Source organism: Octopus sinensis, linkage group LG4, assembly GCF_006345805.1.
Source record: "Octopus sinensis linkage group LG4, ASM634580v1, whole genome shotgun sequence".
NCBI lineage: Eukaryota > Metazoa > Mollusca > Cephalopoda > Octopoda > Octopodidae > Octopus > Octopus sinensis.
This window is the reverse complement of record NC_043000.1, coordinates 148,042,356-148,064,855: the sequence shown is the minus strand read 5'-3', so window position 1 is coordinate 148,064,855 and position 22,500 is coordinate 148,042,356. Positions and strand designations below refer to the sequence as shown.

The 22,500-nt window shown below is 38.1% G+C and overlaps 1 protein-coding gene across 2 annotated transcripts in view; it reads right to left on the bottom strand.

The window, feature by feature from the left end:
- Positions 1 to 22,500, bottom strand: part of LOC115210848 (myc box-dependent-interacting protein 1) — a 165,995-nt gene that overhangs the window by 138,439 nt on the left and 5,056 nt on the right. The gene's annotated exons all lie outside the window — the stretch shown is intronic.

Genomic DNA, 22,500 nt, shown 5'->3' with positions numbered 1-22,500 from the left:
GAGTATGTTGTGGAGAATGAAGCCAGTCAAGCTATACTTTCTCTTAAGTTCAGTGTACAAAGGTGACTCCATTCCGAGCAATGCAGCCGCATTAATACAATGAGAATCAAAACCAAACTGCATGAAGCTGTTTTCCACAGGGAAAGTGAGAACAAGCAATATGTGAGTATAGGCAAGAGTAAGCCCAAACCCAGACTTCTAAATAGCACTAATGACTGGAAGATACAGGTGATCTGAAGGAAGCACCTGTATTCCAAAGCAAAACTACAATAATAAAGAAACAGCCCAACCTTATTGAATGCATAACAAAAATTCCTAATTCTCATAAATGTTCAACACTGCAAAGGCCATATTACTAAGACTGGGTTTCTTTTTAGCTTCCAACCTTATACAAAGCTGGAATGAGATCCACAGCAAAATACTACTCCCATATTTAAGACAATACTACAACTACATATATAGACATCTTTGATCACAGGCAAAAAGACCACCCAATTGAGTAGCACAAAGTCAAATTCTCTAACTTCAAGCCGACAAATGAGGTGTTTAGTAACAGAGTGTCGTAAGCATCACCCTGGCCATTTTCGAGGTTAGTATATAATTTTCTTTGTCTCAATGTCAAGAATCAAAAAAAGTTGGTTGGAAGAACTGGTGAGGCTTGCAATAAGGTCAAAAATTTGTACCTCGATACTACTGACACGATGCTCACTCACCCAAACTCAGACCAGAGAGTTTAGTAACATACCATCATAAGCACACATGCTCAATAACTTTGATGTGGTCCCTGTATCATTTTTCAAGATGTCATGGCTCATTTTCTAATACTCCATGTTACCATTGTAACAGTAATGGGCTATTAACTTACTATCTTGTCTTACTGACCTCTTAGAGATACTTACCTTGGTATATTAAAACACAAACTATACCTTTGTGGGGTCTCTGTATGTTTTTTCTAGGTATTATGGTAAAAATATGCAATGCAATACTCCATTTCATAATACTGGTATATTCTACAAAATGAGAAAGATGCAGTCATTGTTTCATCTTTCAAATGCATACATAAATAATTTTACATAGGTAGAATGATTAGAGGGGGTCTTCATGGTCATTTTAAGACCAAAACCAGCTTCCTAACTTCATTCTTTGCCAAGATATCACATTCTGAAAGTCGCGAGACTTTGACTGCATTTTTCTCAGTTTTTAAGTTGTGGCACTTACGACGGTCTATTACTAAATGCCTCAAATGTGCTGTATCCCCATTCTGCCTCTTCTACAGCTACTACAACAGCCTTTGCTATTTGGAACTGGCTGGTCTCATTCCACCTTCACCTAGATTGACCCAGCTCATTCGTTTTTCCTCTTCTCAAGCTCCATATTATGTATATCCACTCAGACCCTTCACTAACCACTTAGCCAAGTCCTTTTTTCTCAGAAATATAAACCTTTGGAATTCTCTCTCAGCTGATATTTTGTCAGCACTCACACTAATCTAACCAGTTTCAAAAAGCCTGTTGAGGCCATAAACACAACACTTTCCTGCAGATCAAACCCATAAAAAGTGACTGAGAAATAAGATGAGATGATGTTCATGTCTTTTCAAAAATTACTAGGAATATAGAGAGAATACCAAACGAGTTCCCTATGGATACCGTATTACAACGAGTGGCTTGTAAACGTATCTAACGAGCGAAAGCGAGTTAGATACGTTTACAAGCCACGAGTTGTAATAAATACGGTATCCATAGGGAATGAGTTTGGTATTTTATTTATTACACACGAATAAACGACCATATTTCATTAACCCAATAACTAAATTCTTCACGTTTAGTTGTAACTTATGAATGACAAAAGTAGTGCCGTCACCATGACCTCGGGTCATCACCATGAATTGACCAATCAGAAGCAGCGCTGTCACCATGACCTCGGGTCATCACCATGGATTGACCAATCAGAAGCAGCGCTCGCAGTATCTGACATATGTTAGATACCAAAAATATCTCAAAGTGTTCTCACTCACATGTGTGTAATAAATAATAATAAACTGCAGTTTTGCATGGTATTTATTCACAGTGTAATACTAGTGACACATACAAACTGTCAATCTTTTGACTAACAGTATTTTATTCAAATGTGACTTCTGTTGCTTCCTCTAGGTCACAAAGGGAAGATTTAAGACCAAAAGAGCAAACCAACAAAACATTCTTCAGGCAGTAATGAACAGTAAAATGCTTGCCCCAGTAACTAATAGATGTAAAAAAAAATCTATAAATGCTTAAAACAAAATACATTGACCCAACATCTACCTGAAGCATTTGGACAAAACAATATATCTCACACAGGACATATTTCTTGAGAAATTACTTCCTGCTCAAGTTAAATTATTAGTTACTGTCAATCAGCCAATACATTTAATATTATAATTAAGGATAATTTAGACAACTGAGATAGCAGAGCATCAAACTAAATGATTTAAAAGCCTACCAGACCTGACCTTAACTATCATTACTTTGATGTTATTATAATTAATATTACTAAAATACTGAGATTGATGTAATTAACTTTGATCTCCTTGAACAATTAGTCTTGTACCTAAGTAAGAAATAAATTTTAGACAGTTTTTTGTTTTTCCTACTAGTAGAAAAAACAAAAACAAATGAAAACCTAACACAAAAAGAACAATGTTTGTTGGTCAAAAGAACATCAGGTTAATTTTCTTTATTTAAAGTCAATTAATATTTGTTGCCTATGTCATAATTGTTATTGTCATCAATACAACCATGTTGGCCACTGTTATTGCTGCTATTGTAATTAGAAAGGGGAACATAAAAACAATGTAAGAAACAAATGAAGAACTCTTCAAAAGCTACATTTAATGAAGAATTTCCTTTAAATTTCGAATGTATTATTTGGGAAATGTGTTACCACTATTTAACTATAGATAGTTCACATTTGAACTTTGCTAGTTGTATTAATTTTGATTTAATTAACTTTTTGTTGCTAATCCTCTATTATTGACATGGAGGCTTCTTTTATAAATGTATCAGAAGCTTGTATGTGTTTGTTTAATTATGTACAGGTGATTGTGGAAAAGTTTGCACATATATATATATATATATATAGTGGTCGTATACTGTCAACTCAATGTGACAGTCCCATAAGAGAATTACATCACCGCTGTTTAGCCCTAGGAAACATCGACATCTATCAGCTTTGACACATTTTGACACATTTGCTCCACCATCTCTGAGACATTTAGAAATTCAATATTTCTAATTTCGGTGATCAGTAAATAAATTTTACTGAATATATGATATATTTGCAGAGAGGTTGCAGTCATCTCAGCGAGCGAGGCAAGCTACCCTGAACTGACGATGAGCAATACACTCAGAAACATATGTCTTCAGGTGCCTTTTCCCAGCTTGCGGGGGTGTTTGCCTCCCCTTTGCAAATATAAGGAGGCAGAAAATGTGTCAAAGCCGACAGGAGACGTTGATGTTTCCTAAGGCTAAATGGTGGTGGTGTAATTCCCTTACAGGACTGTCACATTGAGTTGACAGTATGCGACCACTATATATATATGCAAACTTTTCCACAATCACCTGTACATAATTTGCTTTTCCTTCTTTTGGAGTCCATAAAATAAGTACCAGTTGCATTGAGGTCATGTAATCAACTTATCCCCTCCACCGAAACTTGAAATCAATATTAAGATTGCTTCTGAAATTCATCATCATTTAATGTCCCTGCTTCATGCTGGAATTGGTTGGACGGTTTGACAAGATCTGTTATATCCTTATGGATAAATGAATACACTCCAACAACATAATAACAATATAATGAAAACTAATGGCAATAACCATACTCTTTACTCTTTTATACTCTTTTACTTGTTTCAGTCATTTGACTGCGGCCATGCTGGAGCACCGCCTTTAGTCGAGCAAATTGACCCTGGGACTTATTCTTTGGAAGCCCCGTACTTATTCTATCGGTCTCTTTTGCCGAACCGCTAAGTGACGAATATAACAGTGATCTTTTAAGAACCAATAATCCAACACGCTAACTCGAACTGTAAACTTTGAACTTTCAACACACAAACTGTGGAACTAGCACAACAATTTTATTCAAACCACAAGGGTTAAACAAAGAGGGGACTATACACGAGACAAATAGGGGTCGGGAGCTTATCAAATGAGATTACACATATGAATAAATACATCTTCAGATGAAGATGAAAGAATGAATGGAAATGGTATGGGTTTAACCCCCACCAATTACATTCCTGCATTGAACTGTTTACTTTTTTTTTTTTTTTACTCTGCTTAATTAGGCACTTACATACCCAATATTCAGGCTACTTTCTTCCATCATTTTTCGTACATTTTTATTGTCAGGCATTTCTTCTCCAGATGTGCTTTCCCTCTTAGGTGATATAAAAAGAGGTTCACCTCTTTCGCTATAGCTATTATGGCTAGAAAGCAGAATTTCTCTTCTCCTTTTAGAGGAGATGGCAGAACAATCTTAATAATCGACTCAGCTGACAGCTGTACTCTCCCTAGCTGTGACAGTACCCGTTCAGTAGAAACCCACAGGTCCGAGACTTGGACACTGTACGATTGCATGCAGAACAGTTTCATTACTCTGCCCACAATGTGGGCATATAGGCGAACCCATGTGGCCATGCCTCGCGAATTTATTCCAAACTGGCAAGGCACTTCGGAAGCACAGCCAAGCCAAGTACCTCTGGAAGTTGTCCATAGGTCCCAGGCCAAAAGTCCTTCGATGAAGGTTGGCAAGCTGACTTTCATCGAAACCCAGAGTCTCCCCCAGGCCATCATCACACTTGCCCTCTACTAGCCCGCTTCTCTCCTGAATGAGTGTCTGTTGACACTGCTTGCCAAGCTCCCAGTCTTGGTCTATGGCTATCCAGCATTCCAGTTCACTAAAAGAGGTGAACCTGGGAAATATTTCATCAACAAATGATACCACACCCACTCACCATCCAGGTAGAGCCAGATTTGCTTCAACCTCAGCACATGCCTATGCATCTTTAGCCATGGCATCCCTAACCCACCCTTTAGTGGCTGTTGGCAGCAGATAGAGTGCCTTACAAGGGGCCGCCTTCCTTTCCACAAGAAGTGAATGAGCATAAATTGGGGCATGGTAAGATGGTTAGGTGGTAGGTAATGACAGATGCAATAAATGCATTTGCCACCTCTGCCCTCCCTTTCAGAGATAGCCTCCGCCTAGACCAGGTCTCAGTTATAGACACCACCCTGCCCCTAACCTCACTCCAACTCTTCTCTATCTGGAGGTCTGGACCAAATCAGACTCCAAGCATTTTCACCGGACTGTCTGTCCAGTGTCTGATGATGCTGTTGGAGAGCATCGACTTGCCTCTCCAGGAGCCGAGCTGCAAGCCAACCAACTTATCCCGGTTAATTCTTGTTCCTGCCACTGCTTAATAATTCTTTAGGGCCTCACCTACACTCTGTAGGTCCTGGTCCCTGGATATGAGAGTGACATCGTATGCATATGCTGTGACTGACTTCCCATACCCTAGATCTTGTGGGTCTTCACTCATCGACTCCAATCTTTGCAGTAGTGGCTCAAGAGCCAATTCATACAACAGGGGCAAGAGTGGACAATCTTGACAAACTGAGCATTCAATATTGAATGGCTCCAAAAAGAACTATTCACCTGAACTACTGACTTGATGTTGCTACCTAAAGCATTGATCCAGCCATGGAATGTCAGACCAAAACCAGCTGCTTCAAGGACCACCACGAAATACAGATGGTCTGCTCTATCAAAGGCTTTGGATTGGTCTAAATGGACCAACTCCCCACCTTTGCCAGGAATCCTATTTACCCCTTCTAAGGTATAGCGTATAAGGTGGAGAATATTGTGTATGGCCCTATCAGGGATGGCATAGGTTTGTATCTGCCCAATGATACCATCCACAAATTTTGCCAACCTTTTTGCTAAAACCTTGGCCAGAATCTTCAACTCTGTGTTAAGTAGAGTGATAGGCGTAAAGTTGTCAATTACGTTCCACTTGTTTGGGTCCATTCTGATCAGTACCACCACTCCCTGGCTCACAGATGCAAGAATACTCTCATTCTCCTGCCAGTTATTGAAGACACAGGCCAGCAGGTGCCCAAACAAGTCTGGTATAGTATAATGCAATTCATAGGGGAGACCATTGCAACCTGCCCCACTACACTCCAACAATGCCTCCTCCACTTCTACAACTGTGATCGGCTCTTCACAGCACCTAACCACCCTCCCCAAGAGGCACAATAGACCGGTGAGGAAATCCGTGAAGGCCTCCTTTTCAATTTGACAATATCTCTTCTCTGCTGTTATTAGCAAGCATGAAACATGAACCACTGGTCTTGTACTTCCATCTTCTTGTTTATGAAGTAGAACTGCACCTAATCTGTGCTCGGAAGCATCAGACACTACAAGTGTTCTGACATTTAACTGACCAATTCTACTTTACTTTCTTTTTTAATAAGTCATGGAGTTCTTAACTTGTGTATATTAGGACTGTAGTTTTGGTAGTAGTTTGCCAACCCAAGAAATGCTTGTAAAGTTGGAATATTTGTCGGTGAAGGCATAATCGTTATTGTATCTGCCCTTGATGGGTCAGGACATCTACCACCTCTATCAATTATTTGCCTTAAGTACTTAATTTGGGGTAGAAAGAATTCACATTTTTCTTCTCCCAAAGTGAACCCAAAATCTTTAATTTTCTTGAACACAGCTTTTGTGTGTTCCACATGCTGTTCACAAGAATTACTCTTGATCGAAATAGCGTCAAAGAACAGGATTGCAAATTCACAATCAGATAAGATAGTATCGATGATTTGCTGGGATATTGCTGGTGTAACTCTTAATCCAAAAGGTAATCGTGTGTATCTGTGCAATCCTCTGTGTGTATTTATTGCCAAATACTTTAAGAATCTTTCATTTACTTTTATCTGTAAATAGGCTTCATACAGATCTAATTTGGAAAAACTTTTCCCACCATTTAACTTTGAAAAAAATGTCCTCTGCAGTTGAGAGTGGATGGTAGTATGTTTTCAAGCAGTCATTCAATCCTGTAGAGAAATCAGCACACAACCTAATCAAAAGATTGTTTTTTTAACATATACAATGGGTGCCACCCACTTTGAATAATTCACCTTTTTTATGAGTCCACTCTTTTCAAGTCAGTCGAACTTTTCATTTGCGATTTCAATTGCCGTGAAAGTACTTTTCTGTTTGCTTTAAATAAAGTTACAGTAATGCTCATGTTCGACAGGAGCTACCATGCAAAGTAAAAACCTTTCTTTCTACTCCTCCAACCATGACTTGCACTCGTTAAAAATTTCCTCGTATCTTCTATAATACACGAGAAACATAATACCCTCCTCCAGGTTACACGTAAATTCAGAAATTGTATTAGCCACGCCATTTGGCATAAATGAGCTTGCTGGATTTTCAGACTTCACTGACTATAACTCAGTTGTTGTTGTATTTGTTTTTGCAACTCCTGTAGTTGTTCCTCTTACTTCTCTTGAAGCTGTACTATTGCAGTGGCAAATGTTCACAATATTTTATTTCTATCCCTAATGGGTATATTTCATCACCAAAGTTGGCTTTTAATTTTTTTATGATTTTTCTATCAATTAGAATACATTCCATACCTGAGACTTTAATGTTTTCTTCCTCTCTGATTCTAATAACTGTCTTCATCTTCTCTATTTTCTCATCATCATCATTTAGCGTCCGCTTTCCATGCTAGCATGGGTTGGACGGTTCAACTGGGGTCTGTGAAGCCAGAAGGCTGCACCAGGCCCAGTCTGATCTGGCAGTGTTTCTACGGCTGGATGCCCTTCCTAACGCCAACCACTCCGCGAGTGAAGTGGGTGCTTTTTACGTGCCACCCGCACAGGTTCCAGACGGAGCTGGCAAACGGCCACGGACGGATGGTGCTTTTTACGTGCCGCCGGCACGGGGGCCAGGCGAGGCTGGCAATGGCCACGAACGGATGGTGCTTTTTACGTGCCACCGGCATGGAGGCCAGTCGGGGCGGCGCTGGCAACAGCCACGATCGGATGGTTCGCTTACTTGTCAATAGCTGCATTTTTCTAGTAATGTGTTACATATGCTGTTTTTAACTTTTGTGATTCTTCTGTGCTTGTTTGTGTGTAATCGATTAGTGAATCTGTACTGACAGAATTTTTTCATGTACGTGACATGTCTGTAGGTGCCTGTGGATATTCTGTTGTTGGGGTTACTGGACTGTATGTACATGTGGGTGTATGTTTGGTTGGGGATTCTGGACTGTTTGGTGTATTCATGTGTGTTAGTTGCGGTGTAGGCATTTGTGTGTCACTCTATTCTCTTCTTTTTTTTTTAGAGTTCTTAGGGGGCAGGGAATTCTTGATTTCTTCTCTCTTCCTATTTTGTGCTTGCACTTCGTCTGTGTCTACCTCCTCTGTATCTTCCTTCTCTCTGTTCATGTTTGCTTATCGAGAAGGGGGCAGTCTGCCTTAATGTGATCCTTCTCCCCACAGTGATAGCATGTGGGGGGTGTCTTTTCTCCACTACCTCACATCCTCTGGGAGCTCGACTGGAAGCTGTTATTTCTTGGAGATCATTTATGGTAGCCTGAATAATGACCTCTAGGCCATATCCCCACCAATTTAGCTGTTTCATGCAACTCACTTGTAGTACTTGCAGGACTTCTTTCATGACCATCAAGATGGCTGCCAGCAGCCACATCTCGTTGATTTCTGGAGGCACCCTGCCAGTTCTTACTCTTGCTACTCGCTTCCCACAGTAAGTTGGCAGTAGTGCCCATTTCTCTGATTTTAAGGCTACAGTGGAGTGTCTTGCTGCTTCCTCCACTGTCAAGAAGCACACTTTCACTGTACCAAACTTCCTGCCTCTACAGTAGAATTCAATAATACTACTTATCTTTTTTAGGCATTCTTCTAACTCTTCCTCTTTTGCCATTTCAATTTTTTCGGTTACTAGAGAAAGGGTTCTGTATATTACTGTCTTTCTTTCTTTTTTCCATGTCACCTCCTCTGGTGGTGCTAATTTCAGTTTGGATTCTTCTCTATTTAACAACTTTCTGCTGCTCTTCACTGTCTCCAAGTCTACAGTCACTTCTCTGACTTTGGAATGGTTTCTACAGCTGGATGCCCTTTCTAATGCCAACCATGCTACAGGGCAAACTGGAGGCTTTTTATCATACCATTGGCAAAAATAAGGTATGCAGCTTGCAACTCTACAAAACCCAAGATGGGAGGAGCAACTTTATGCTAGATGACGTGTGAGAAGTGAGTGAACCAGCAGGTTTTTGTTATAGTGGAGCCATGTGACTACTCACAAAACTATCTTGAAAATTATATTCTCCAGAAGGCGGCGAGCTGGCAGAAACGTTAGCGCACTGGGTGAAATGCTTAGCAGTATTTCATCTGTTACGTTCTGAGTTCAATTTCTGCCGAGGTCGACTTTGCCTTTCATCCTCTCGGGGGTCGATAAATAAAGTACCAGTTTCGCACTGGGTCGATGTAATCGACTTAATCCCTTTGTCTGTTCTTGTTTGTCCCTTCTATGTGGGTAGTAAAGAAATATATATTCTCCAGCTCTTTCTTTTAGTATTATTCATATAGGCATCAGAGAATGGTGTTCCAGAAACACCTCCTTCTTATGTTTTTTACAGAGTGGTTACTCTTTTACTTGTTTCAGTCATTTGACTGCGGCCATGCTGGAGCACCGCCTTTAGTCGAGCAACTCGACCCCGGAACTTATTCTTTGTAAGCCCAGTACTTATTCTATCAGTCTCTTTTGCTGAACCGCTAAGTGACAGGGACATAAACACACCAGCATCGGTTGTCAAGCAATGCTAGGGGGACAAACACAGACACACACGCATATATATATATACATATATAGGACGGGCTTCTTTCAGTTTCCGTCTACCAAATCCACTCACAAGGCTTTGGTCGGCCCGAGGCTATAGTAGAAGACACTTGCCCAAGGTGCCACGCAGTGGGACTGAACCCGGAACCATGTGGTTGGTAAGCAAGTTACTTACCACACAGCCACTCCTGCTGGTTGCCCATAATATTTTATACTATCCCAATCACCATAAATTTCATTTAGATATTTGCATGGATTGGTGCTTCTTATGATAAAATTTTATGAAAACTGTCAGAGAAAGTGAGAACTTAGATAATAAAATTATATTAGTCCTCACTGCATCATCAGTTATGTTTCTGCTCAATGATAATACGCTGTCCTATTCATATTTTATTCCCAACAAAGATTTGTTTTTGAAAATGTATTGTACCTGTATTTGCACCTGAAGGCTATAAATAGGTGCAATGTAGTAAGTACTATAGTTGTTTCAAACTGGCTATGAACTTCAATTTTCAAGAAATGAAGTTTATAGAAACAAGATATTAATACAAATTCAATAGATATAATACCACAACTGACCTAATTATCAGGTTAGCATGTAAAGAATGTCATTTTCATATCAAGATTTAAAAGATAGTAAAAGACCGGGGGTGGGGGAAAAAAACTAATATTACCTAATCTAGAAATATTTTCTCTATTTATGACAGTTCATTAATGACTCAAAAACTGCATGATACTTTTTTTTTTCTTTTCTATTTACAGATTCATATGAAGTCACTTTTGAAAAATCATCTGTTTGAAGTAACTACTTCCCATTAAGATAATTTTGCTGATGCTTATATGAATAATATGAAAGAGCAAGATCTGGAGAATGTAATTTTCAAAACAATATTTGCAGAAGTTATCTTAAAATTATGACAATGCACAGACTGACAGAATTATTAGATTTTCAAACAAAATGTCTAACACTATTTAGTTATAACTCTTTATTTTCAGGGGTTCAAAACCTACTCTAATCCATTTAGGATTGGCAAAATAAACTATTAATTATAGTTGACCAACATTGATTATAACCTTACCAAAAAAATTTGAAGCCTTGTGCTTATGTCAGAAATCAATATCATAGTGATGCATAATTCACAGCAGAAAGCAATTACTCTCCAGTTTACGAAGCAAAATTAATTTTCATTTAATAATTGGATCCGTCATTAGCTATGGTACAGCTGAGTCATTATAAAGGTCAGAATTTTGATCCTGTTAGCAGTAGTCTCATGCCTCCTGTATACTTTAAGCTTTTAACCTACAAATTCCCTTTTCCTTAATTTTCAATTAACATTTCAAAGAGAAGTTGCTGTAATAACTATCATTATTCCATGGCATTGTTGTACATGATCATGAAGATATAATTTTCTTTTGCTCTTGACTTCTGTGAGTTCAAAAGCTGATTGTGACACAATTCAGAGTTTGTAAGTGAGGGTGCCTCTTCAACTTGAATTAAGTGTTTCTAATACAACCAACTAGCCAACTGCCAGGATGTCAACTGTCAGGCTACTTGATGTGGTTTTGTCAGATTAGCTTCTTACCATTGATTTAATTACCCAGAATATCATGTTAGATCTACAACTGACATCTAGCATCCACTTTATGAATTTTCACACACACACAAACATAGGAAAGAATAATTACAATAAATATAGAATATATATATATATACACAAGAATATGTGTAAAGATCGCCAGAAAATACAGACACAGAAACACAATTTATCTTTAATGAATTTCTTTTGACAGAAAAGCAAAAAGAACACACAGAACATCAAAGAGAAGAAAGGGAAGTTAAGAAAAAACTGGAAGTGATGATGGAAAGTACAACAAAGAAAGAATATGATACTAAGAAAGAGACAGTAAAGCTCTGGTCTGTATCTAAACTGACCATCCTTTAACAAAGCTGGGTTTTATACAACACCAATTACTTACATGTCAGATATCACATTGAAGTACATGTCAAATGTAATGCTTATTTATTCACATGGTTTTGAATTAATCATGCATTATCTCAGAGCTTTGAGGTTTCAATGATGTTACTGTTTATTTTTAGGGTCGGTGCGATAGGCCACATATGTCTTGATCCAAACATAAAACAGACAGAATGTTTTGGCTAGATATAGCCAGTTTAAATACTGAAGTGTTAAAACAAGGTTGACTCAAAGCCCACTCATATCTACCCTCAAAGCTCTGTCATCTACACAACATGCTTATCATTTGCCACTCTAACCATTTACCCACCTATTCACCCACTTCTCTTCCATCAAATCTACTTTGTCTTACTCTTTACATTCCACATATATATATATATATGTACACACAAACACATATACATACAGGGTGGTCCATGAAATGATATACCATTATACATGTATGTGTGAGTGTGCATGCACATAATGGTAAAAACATACACGAGCCACCCCATGTATATAACTACCCTTATCTTGGAATGTTGTATTACTTGGGCAATAAATGGGTATCTGATTATCTGAGTAAAACACCTAAGATAGATTAGCACACTCCCATGAGGAAGTTTTGTTTCATCTACTTAATGCTAAGGAGCCAGCACTCACCAGGATTCATTTAAAGGGGCTCTGAGGGCTTTGGGGCATATGAAGATTTGGAAAGCGGTTACGGCCAGTTCTTGTCCTTAGACCAAACAGTGAAAAATTGTCCCAAATTATCAGTAGCAGTAATTTGCAATCAATACAATATATTGTTCCTTTTTTGAAACATCCCATACCTACACACACGGGCCAAACTCTTCATTTAACAAGGTATTTCTCAACAAGGGAACACTGAACACTGAGTGGGGAAGTGAACATTAGTTGAAGCAGCATCATTGTTTTAACATCGACTTTTCCATGCATGCACTGGTTGGACTGAGTTTATATGGGTAACTTTTCTATGGCCAGATACCCTTCCTGCTGCCCATCCTTATTTGTTTCCAAACAAGGTATTGTTTCCTCATAGCCAGATATATTTTCGCAGATCATTGGAAATGAATGACACTGCTTGTATGACAATGACACTCATTTACAATTATAATTTAGTGGCACGTAAAAAGCACCATCCGACCGTGGCCGTTTGCCAGCCTCGTCTGGCACGTAAAAAGCACCCACTACACTCATGGCGTTAGGAAGGGCATCCAGCTGTAGAAACATTGCCAGATCAGACTGGGCCTGGTGCAGCCTTCTGGCTTCCCAGACCCCAGTTGCACCGTCCAACCCATGCCAGCATGGAAAGCGGACGCTAAACGATGATGATGATCAAGACAAGGAAACGCAAACACACAAGCATTCACATATGATGGGCTTCTTTCAGTTTCCATCTACCATATTTACTCACAAGGCTTTGGCCAGCCTGGGGCTATAATATAAGACACTTGCCCAAGGAACCATGTAGTGAGATTGGACCTCTGAAACTATGTAATTGTGAAGAAAACTTCTTAACCACACAACCGCACATGTGCCTGTACTCTGAAATTGATTTAGAAGTGAATTTATTAACTATCATAATTTATAAAGAAGTGTGAACTTTGATAAAAGCATGCTACTTTCATTTCGTCAAATTGGTATCACTCGGGTGACTATGGAAGAATTACTTTTGATGTTATGCTGCGACCTGCTTTTGTTTGCTATCAGGAATATTTGGGGGGTGAGAATTTAGTATTATCTTTTTGCATTGTTGTGATAGAATTATTTTTTATATTGTTGAACTATATTTGTATTGTTTGAATTTTGTTTGTGCATTTTGTTGTTAGGTTGGGGAGGCATGGTTGTATCAGATTGTTTAGAATTTTTGCATTGCTCTTGCTATTGTTGCCATTTTAAATAATACAAAAGTGAAGAACAAACACCCTAAACAATCTGATACAATTACACCCTCCCATCTAAAACAACAACTACAACAAAACAAAAAACAGTTCTTAATTGCATAGCAAAATATCCACAATGACAAACAAGCTAGCTATAGCACAGGCTCACACTTAAAAAATTTTTTTTTTCTCCTTTTTTTAAAATCTTCTACTGCCACCAAAGAATGTGATGCTAACTACAGTTTGATAAAGTGAAAGTGGCACGCTAATATCAAAGACTACCATAATGAGCTTTCTTGTTGATAAAATTTTCAGAGGCAGGACTAATTAAATATTATAAAAGACTAAAATTTTATTGACCAGACACTTCAGTTTATACTGGTTTTAATCTCACAGAAAATGAATGCCATCATAAAGCAAATTAGTAGGTAATAAACTACTTAAATCAATAACAGCATAAAAGTAAATCTTTTTCAAGAAGATTAACATGATTGACCAATGACTATTTATTATATAATTAATACAAACTTTATCGTCAAGTTAATACTAAAATCGGCAGACCTTAAGAATCAACATGTAAAAAGTGACAGTTAAATTGGTTGAATACTTCAGCTCATTAATGCCTTTATTATCAAATGCTTTCATTCTTTATTATTGGCCAATAAAATGCATAAACACCTTAATTTGTTTAATCATGCCTTCAAATTTGATGACGGTAATGAATAATATCAATGATGATAATGTGATTGAATTTCCATTTAAAAAGAATAAGTGGCAATCAAGTAGAAATGATATGGTCCCACCCCATATACATCAATGCCTGTAGAGGCTTTGGTTTCGTTTTTCAAACAGTTACACTATTACAGACAGAATTTAGATATTTTTCTAAATCAGATCAGTGGAAGACATCCTGTATGGTAAAATGTCAGCAAATATTGAAGCACAAAAGTACTGTAAAATGAAAGTATTCTGATTGTTCATTTCCAAATATTTTTATCAATTTCTAAGCAATCAAAAACAAACTTTTACTTTCTATATATTGATTCTTAAAGACTGCCTCATGATTTTAATTATATCATGTAATCAATTATATCTAATTCAGTATAAGGAAATGTTCTCAACTTTATTTCCTACAGAATTCACATAAAGCTAGGAAGCTTTTGTTTTTTGTTTTCACACCAGTCCATCATTAAGTTTTATTTTTCTTTGCATAAATATTGATATTATGGTTAGCATCATGAAAAAAATGAAAAGGGGCTGCCAATATTCATGTAAATATTTAAGATATGAAGTTATTCCCATCATTAAAAGTGAACAATTACCTATACACATGTTTATAATGTGAACAAACTTTCTTAAGAAAACGAAAATCTTTAAGAATGATTGATTGTTTCACAATAAAAAGAAAGTGTTTGGAAAATGAAATTTAAAAAAAAATCATTCTACAATTTTAATGAGTTAATTGTAAAACAAAGTACCCAACAAGAAAAAGGTTTGGCTGCATCATAAAAAATTACATAAGTAATTGCTAAAATGTAGAAAACCATAATTTTGATGAAACTTTCATCTGACCAGCTGTAAAAGAAGTTACAGATAAGACAAGCTTTAATTAAAGTAATAACTTATCACTAATTCCTTTGCTGTGATTCGAAAATCATAGAATTTTCATCACAATTTGCTGAGACAACTTTACATGATAACGAATGTTATTAGCCAAGATACAATATTCAAATACTGATCAAGAACTTACTGGAGAATTCTGATTTGCTGAACAACTGAAAACTGATACAAAATGTTCTACGATTTATAGAGCAGCGTTTTTAAAGATAAAAATACAGCTCATACAAATGTTATTGCATGTGCAACTGCAGAAGCACTTACTATGATTAGCCACCATCATAGCTTCATAGTACACTTAAAAGAAACAGTTCCAAATATCTTTACGATTCACTGCATTATTCATCGGTAATAATTACCTGCAAAACATCTCGGTGATGGTCGCTATAAAATATTGCTTAATGTTATGAAAGAATGAATAAGATAAAAAGTTCATCAGTTGAATATTCATATTTTTCAGAAACAATGCCGTGAAAATGAACAAGAATTTCAGAATTTTTACTACACTGAAGTTTGATGGCTTTCTAAAAAAAAAAAAAAACTGCCTGTGTCATTCTTATGATATTTACAATACTATTTCAGAATTTTTAAAGTCGTGTGATGAGAAAATGCATAATGAGCAATGAAACCAAAAGACTGTTATTACTTACAAGGAAACAATATAAGCTTTACTAAAATAAAGAGAATTATAAATACTTCCACCAGCAAAACTATATTTTACAAAAGCAACATGGCAAGGTATAATTTTCAACAATTTCCATACTCTTTTACTTGTTTCAATCATTTGACTGCGGCCATGCTGGAGCACCGCCTTTAATCGAGCAACTCGACCCCTGAACTTATTCTTTTGTAAGCCCAGTACTTATTCTATCGGTCTCTTTTGCCAAACTGCTAGGTAACGGGGACATAAACACACCAGCATCGGTTGTCAAGCAATACTAGGGGGACAAACACAGACACACAAATATATATATATATACATATATACGACGGGCTTCTTTCAGTTTCCGTCTACCAAATCCACTCACAAGGCTTTGGTCGGCCCGAGGCTATAGTAGAAGACACTTGCCCAAGGTGCCAAGCAGTGGGACTGAACCCAGAACCATGTGGTTGGTAAACAAGCTACTCACCACAGCCACTCCTGCGCCTATATACTATGTATACTAATGTTTAAAAAAAAATGATTCTGATTTTACATTCAATAAAAAACTAGAATATTTCCATCTTAGGCACTTAAAGATGATAAGAAACCTAGATTTAATCTTTTAGCATTTAAACCAGCCACATCAAACCAAAATCATCTTCCTGTTTTATGTTCAAACCAGCCAGATCCAGCATCTCACACCTGCCTTACAATGTCATTCTAAATATAAATAATCATCTTATCAAAATCACAAAGCTGTGAGATAATGCATGATTATATATATGTATGTATGTATGTATGTATGTATATATAACCGAAAGAACAATATGAATATACAAAAAAAACATTAAAACAATGTATTCAAATGTCACTTTTTAATCAACAAATAAGTGTACTCAAAGTACTCAATACAGGTAATAGAGTACATAGTACACGTAAATGAATTCTTTTCTCTGGATTCAATATTCATGCCTCATAATCACTAAGGCATTATTAGACCTGAGTCGTTAGAAAAGAATTCAATTTATATTTGTGTATATACAGACACACACACACACACACATATATATATATGTATGTATGTGTATATATATATATATATATATATATATATATATATACACTATTATTTCCAGTAAACAATGGAATGGAGTCAAAGAAAAGGAGGAAGGGAAGAGAGAAAAAGAAAGAAACATTCCAAACATTACTGTAAAACACACACTAAAATCTGACAAAAATATAAAAAGGAAAGGTAAGTAGATGTGTAATTAGCAAATAGCTGAATAGTTACTGGATTGAGCAATAGGTAGACATAGGTAGGAGGACTGGAGAGATTGCTAAAAACTGCCTCTTTCACCAGATAGCCACCACCAGGCCAAGTAGCTCACGCCTGTAACAATGAGACTAGTTACTTCTTGTCCATTCAGGACCAGCTTCTTGCAAATCTTGTGTGTGTGTGTGTGTGTGTGTGTGTGTGTGTGTGTGTGTGTGTGTGTGTGTGAGTGTGTGTGTGAGTGTGTGAGTGTGTGAGTGTGTGTGTGAGTGTGTGAGAGAGAGAGAGAGAACATGGAATCCCAGACAGACTAACACAAAATAGGCTTCATATGTGACAGATTCAACGGAGCAGCATGTACTATGAACACACCAGAAATAGATCCTCTTAAATGTCCGGATGGCTCACTTGGAAGTAATTGATAGCTTTCTTTTTTCTTCCTTTTTCCCTAGGAAATGTAATTAGCAGGGGAAGTAGTTGCTCTGAAACTATAGTAGTCAGGGTAAGAACAGGCTGGAAAAAGGTTCATGGAGATTCTACCACAGCTAGTAACAAAGCTCTTTTACTTCATTCATAGTGAAAGGCAGATGGTAACACGTGTGTTAGAACTACTGCATGAAAGTAAGGCATGGACTCTGAATGCCGAGAATTTGAGAAGAGTAAAAAGAAATGAAGTACGCTCTGCTGGATCTGCAATATGTACATGAATGACAAAGTACAGATGTGTTGAGAGACGAAATGGATACAAAGAATCAGATATAGTGTGCAAAGGAGTGGCTGTGTGGAAAGTAGCTTGCTAACCAACCACATGGTTCCGGGTTCAGTCCCACTGCGTGGCATCTTGGGCAAGTGTCTTCTGCTATAGCCCCGGGCCGACCAATGCCTTGTGAGTGGATTTGGTAGACGGAAACTGAAAGAAGCCTGTCGTATATATGTATATATATATATATATGTGTGCGTGTATATGTTTGTGTGTCTGTGTTTGTACCCCTAGCATTGCTTGACAACCGATGCTGGTGTGTTTACGTCCCCGTCACTTAGCGGTTTGGCAAAAGAGACCGATAGAATAAGTACTGGGCTTACAAAGAATAAGTCCCGGGGTCGATTTGCTCGACTAAAGGCGGTGCTCCAGCATGGCCGCAGTCAAATGACTGAAACAAGTAAAAGAGTAAAGAGTAAAGAAAAAAGTCTGCACTGCCATGAACAAGTGATGCATATGGATGAGAACGACAGTTTAAAGAAGTGTTGCTCAATGTGGATGGAGCTTGTGGAAGTGGAAGACCTAGAAGACATGGGGTGAAGTGATGGAGGCTGGTCTCAAGACTTTGAACCTCACAGAGGAGATGACAAAGGACCAGGATTACAGTGACATGCAGTTCTTGGGAAGGTCAACCCACTTCAGAGAAACAGAGTCTCAATGCATTATGCCTGTGTATATACACAACTACCAATCCTGCCCAATTTCCTCAAGACATTCCCACCACTCACCATCCCTCTAATGGTACTATTCAGATGCTGCAATTAAATGAATAGAACCGCAACCTTTGGCATTTCCTCAATCCCCACTCCTCTTAGTACCCCACCCACTTCCCACCTTGTATCCTGAGGATCCACCTGACACCTCATTGCCAATATTTTTATTTCTTTCTAGTTCTGCTCCAACTACTCTGTACACACTGTAAAGTTGTTGGCATCGGAAAGAGCATCCAGCTGTAGAAACCATGCCAAAGCAGATACCGGAGCACAATGCAGTCCTCAAATCCATCAGATCCTGTCATGCCAGTATGGAACATGGATGTTAAATGGTAATGATGATTACCAAGGCGGCGAGCTGGCAGAAACGTTAGCACGCCGGGCGAAATACTTAGCGGTATTTCGTCAGCCGTTACATTGTGAGTTCAAATTCCGCCGAGGTCGACTTTGCCTTTCATCTTTTCGGGGTCGATAAATTAAGTACCAGTTAAGCACTGGGGTCGATGTAATCGACTTAATCCGTTTGTCTGTCCTTGTTTGTCCCCTCTGTGTTTAGCCCCTTGTGCATAATAAAGAAATAGGTATTTCGTCTGTCGTTACGTTCTGAGTTCAAATTCCGCCGAGGTCGACTTTGCCTTTCATCCTTTCGGGGTCAATAAATTAAGTACCAGTTACGCACTGGGGTTGATGTAATCGACTTAATACCTATGTCTGTCCTTGTTTGTCCCCTCTGTGTTTAGCCCCTTGTGGGTAATAAAGAAATAGGTAATGATGATTACACACACACACACATATCTGCAGGAATGTTATAGATTTCTTTGGTACAAGGCTATAAATTTATAAGGAGGTGATACAGTCTACTGAATTCACTGGTACTTATATCACATTAATGCTGAAAAGGGAGAAAAAATAAGAGTTGGCCCCAGAGCTTGATCTCAAAACATAGTAGGAACAATAAATATCTCTAAGTCATTTCATGTTCTACACAACAATTTCAAACACTCCATTCCCTCTCTCTGCTGCAATAATGATTTCTGCCAAAGAGTCTGGACCAGTTTAGTAAGAGGATGCAATATTGACAACCTTATTATATTTCTATTATATATTTCAACTGAGAAGGTCAATGCAGTCTGAGATGTTAAAAGCCACCCTAGAACATACAGCATGCTATTTTGGCATCAGCCATTATAATAATTGTTTCAACTTTAGGAATGAGACAAATAACTACGAGGTTGTTGATTAGATAAACTTCAGTACTACACTGGTATTTGATTTTATTGACTCCAGAGGAATGAAAAGCAAAGTTGACTTCAGCAGGATTAAAATTCAGAATGAGTCAGAACAAACACAGCAAGGCATTTTTTTTTTAACACATTAATGATTCAGCAGGAGGCACAATGGCCCAGTGGTTAGGGCAGCGGACTCGTGGTCATAGGATCGCGGTTTCGATTCCTAGACCGGGTGTTGTGAGTGTTTATTGAGCGAAAACACCTAAAGCTCCACGAGGCTCCAGCAGGGGATGGTGGTGATCCCTGCTGTACTCTTTCACCACAACTTTCTCTCACTCTTACTTCCTGTTTCTGTTGTACCTGTATTTCAAAGGGCCGGCCTTGTCACTCTCTGTGTCATGCTGAATATCCCCGAGAACTACGTTAAGGGTACACGTGTCTGTGGAGTGCTCAGCCACTTACACGTTAATTTCACGAGCAGGCTGTTCCGTTGATTCGGATCAACCGGAACCCTCGTCGTCGTAATCGGAGTGCTTCCATCCAATGATTCAGCCAGTTTGCTGACCTAATATCGGTTTCAAATTTTGGCACAAGGCCAGCAATTTCAGGGGAGAGAATAAGTAAATTGCATCAACCTTAATGCTCAACTGGTACTTATTTTATTGACCCCGAAAGGATGAAAGGTAAAGCTGACCTTGGCAGAATTTGAACTTAGAATGCAAAGAGCCAGAAGAAATGCAGCTAAACAATTTGTCCAACGTGCTAACAATTCTACCAGCTTGCCACCTTAATAATAATAATAATCCTTTCTACTTTAGGCACAAGGCCTGAAATTTGGGGAGAAGGGACTAGCAAATTACATTGACCCCAGTGTTTCACTGGTACTTCATTTATCAACCCCAAAAGGATGAAAGGCAAAGTCAACCTCAGTGGAATATGAACTCAGAACGTAGCAGCAGGCAAAATACCTATTTCTTTACTACACACAAGGGGCTAAACACAGAGGAGACAAATAAGGACAGACGGATTAAGTCGATTATATCGACCCCAGTGTGTAACTGGTGCTTAATTTATCAACCCTGAAAGGATGAAAGGTAAAGTCGACCTCGGCGGAATTTGAACTCAGAACGTAACGGCAGACGAAATACTGCTAAGCATTTCGCCTGGCGTGCTAATGATTCTGCTAGCTCGTCACCTTATTTAATAATAATAATAAAAATGTCAATGGTATGTTCACTATAAATATTGATTTCTTACATTGTACAGAACCATTTTCAATCCAATTGATTATTAGAGAAAATAGGCACAGCTAAACAACAATCCTAATGATTTCATTTACTGCCACTGGGGCAACATTATAAAAGTAGATTACAAAAATAGTAAAGGTTTACAAAGAATTAAGAAAAAAATAACCAAGCATGGAAAACGGTGTACAAAATTAACTGAGTCATTTCAGTGGGGTGAGAGCCACCTAAAGCCAATCGAAGAACCTCACAAGAAAAGGTTGTCTGAAGTGCCTGTCTTTAGTCCTCTCAGTTCTATCCACAAGTCTCTTTTCTCATGACCACAAAGCAGAAGAAAATAACCTTTCTCAGCCAAAAGAAGACAGCAAGCAGTCCTCTGGATGGACTTAGCTGAAAGTTGCTTCGATTCTAAATGCAAGACTATCTATTCAAAATAACTCCCTGTTAGCAATGCACAAATGCATTCAGAATGGTTTTATCACCCTATCTCCATCTCAGACCCAGTTAATGATACAACATTACCTGTAGATTCTATCCCAACTGGCAATGCTCCCTTGGATTTCTGGAAGCTGTCCATAACCCCTTGCCTATGAACAGCTTCTAGTATCAGCTATTTAGTTAATTTTTGTTGATGTCCACACTATAAGAATATTGATGCTCTTGCTTGCCACTAATTGTATACAGAATGCACAGTTGAAACAATACCAACCACACTGGCAAAGCAATAGAGAGTTGTGAGTGTGTGAAACATTCCAGGAGCCAGGCACAAATTCTTTGTCATTGCTTGACCAAGAGCAACAGATAAGATATGGAGGAAAGGGACTCAGGATACATGACAATTCCCTCAGTTTATCCATTTTCTAACTGATACTCAAGGATCAAGCCCCCATGCCAAAAAATAAAAATAACATCTTGGTAAATGTTCTAAAGTAGCTCCTTTACTGTCTAATTGTTTTGGATTCAAGCTTCATTAAAGTTAATTTGATATTTCATTCGACCAGAAATTTATGGTATCAAAAGACAAAGGAGTTGACTGAACCAACTGTATCACCACGGCATAATTATGTAAAGAAAACCCTTACTAGTGAATCTTAGGGTATGTCCTCAAGGAGAGGATTTGATTTGAGGTTTCTATGTATCCTGATCTTCCTTGAATACTTTTCCTTTATCATTATTGGTGCTGGCCTGGCTGGCTCTTGTGGTATCACCCCACCCATGCTACTACGGAACACGGACAT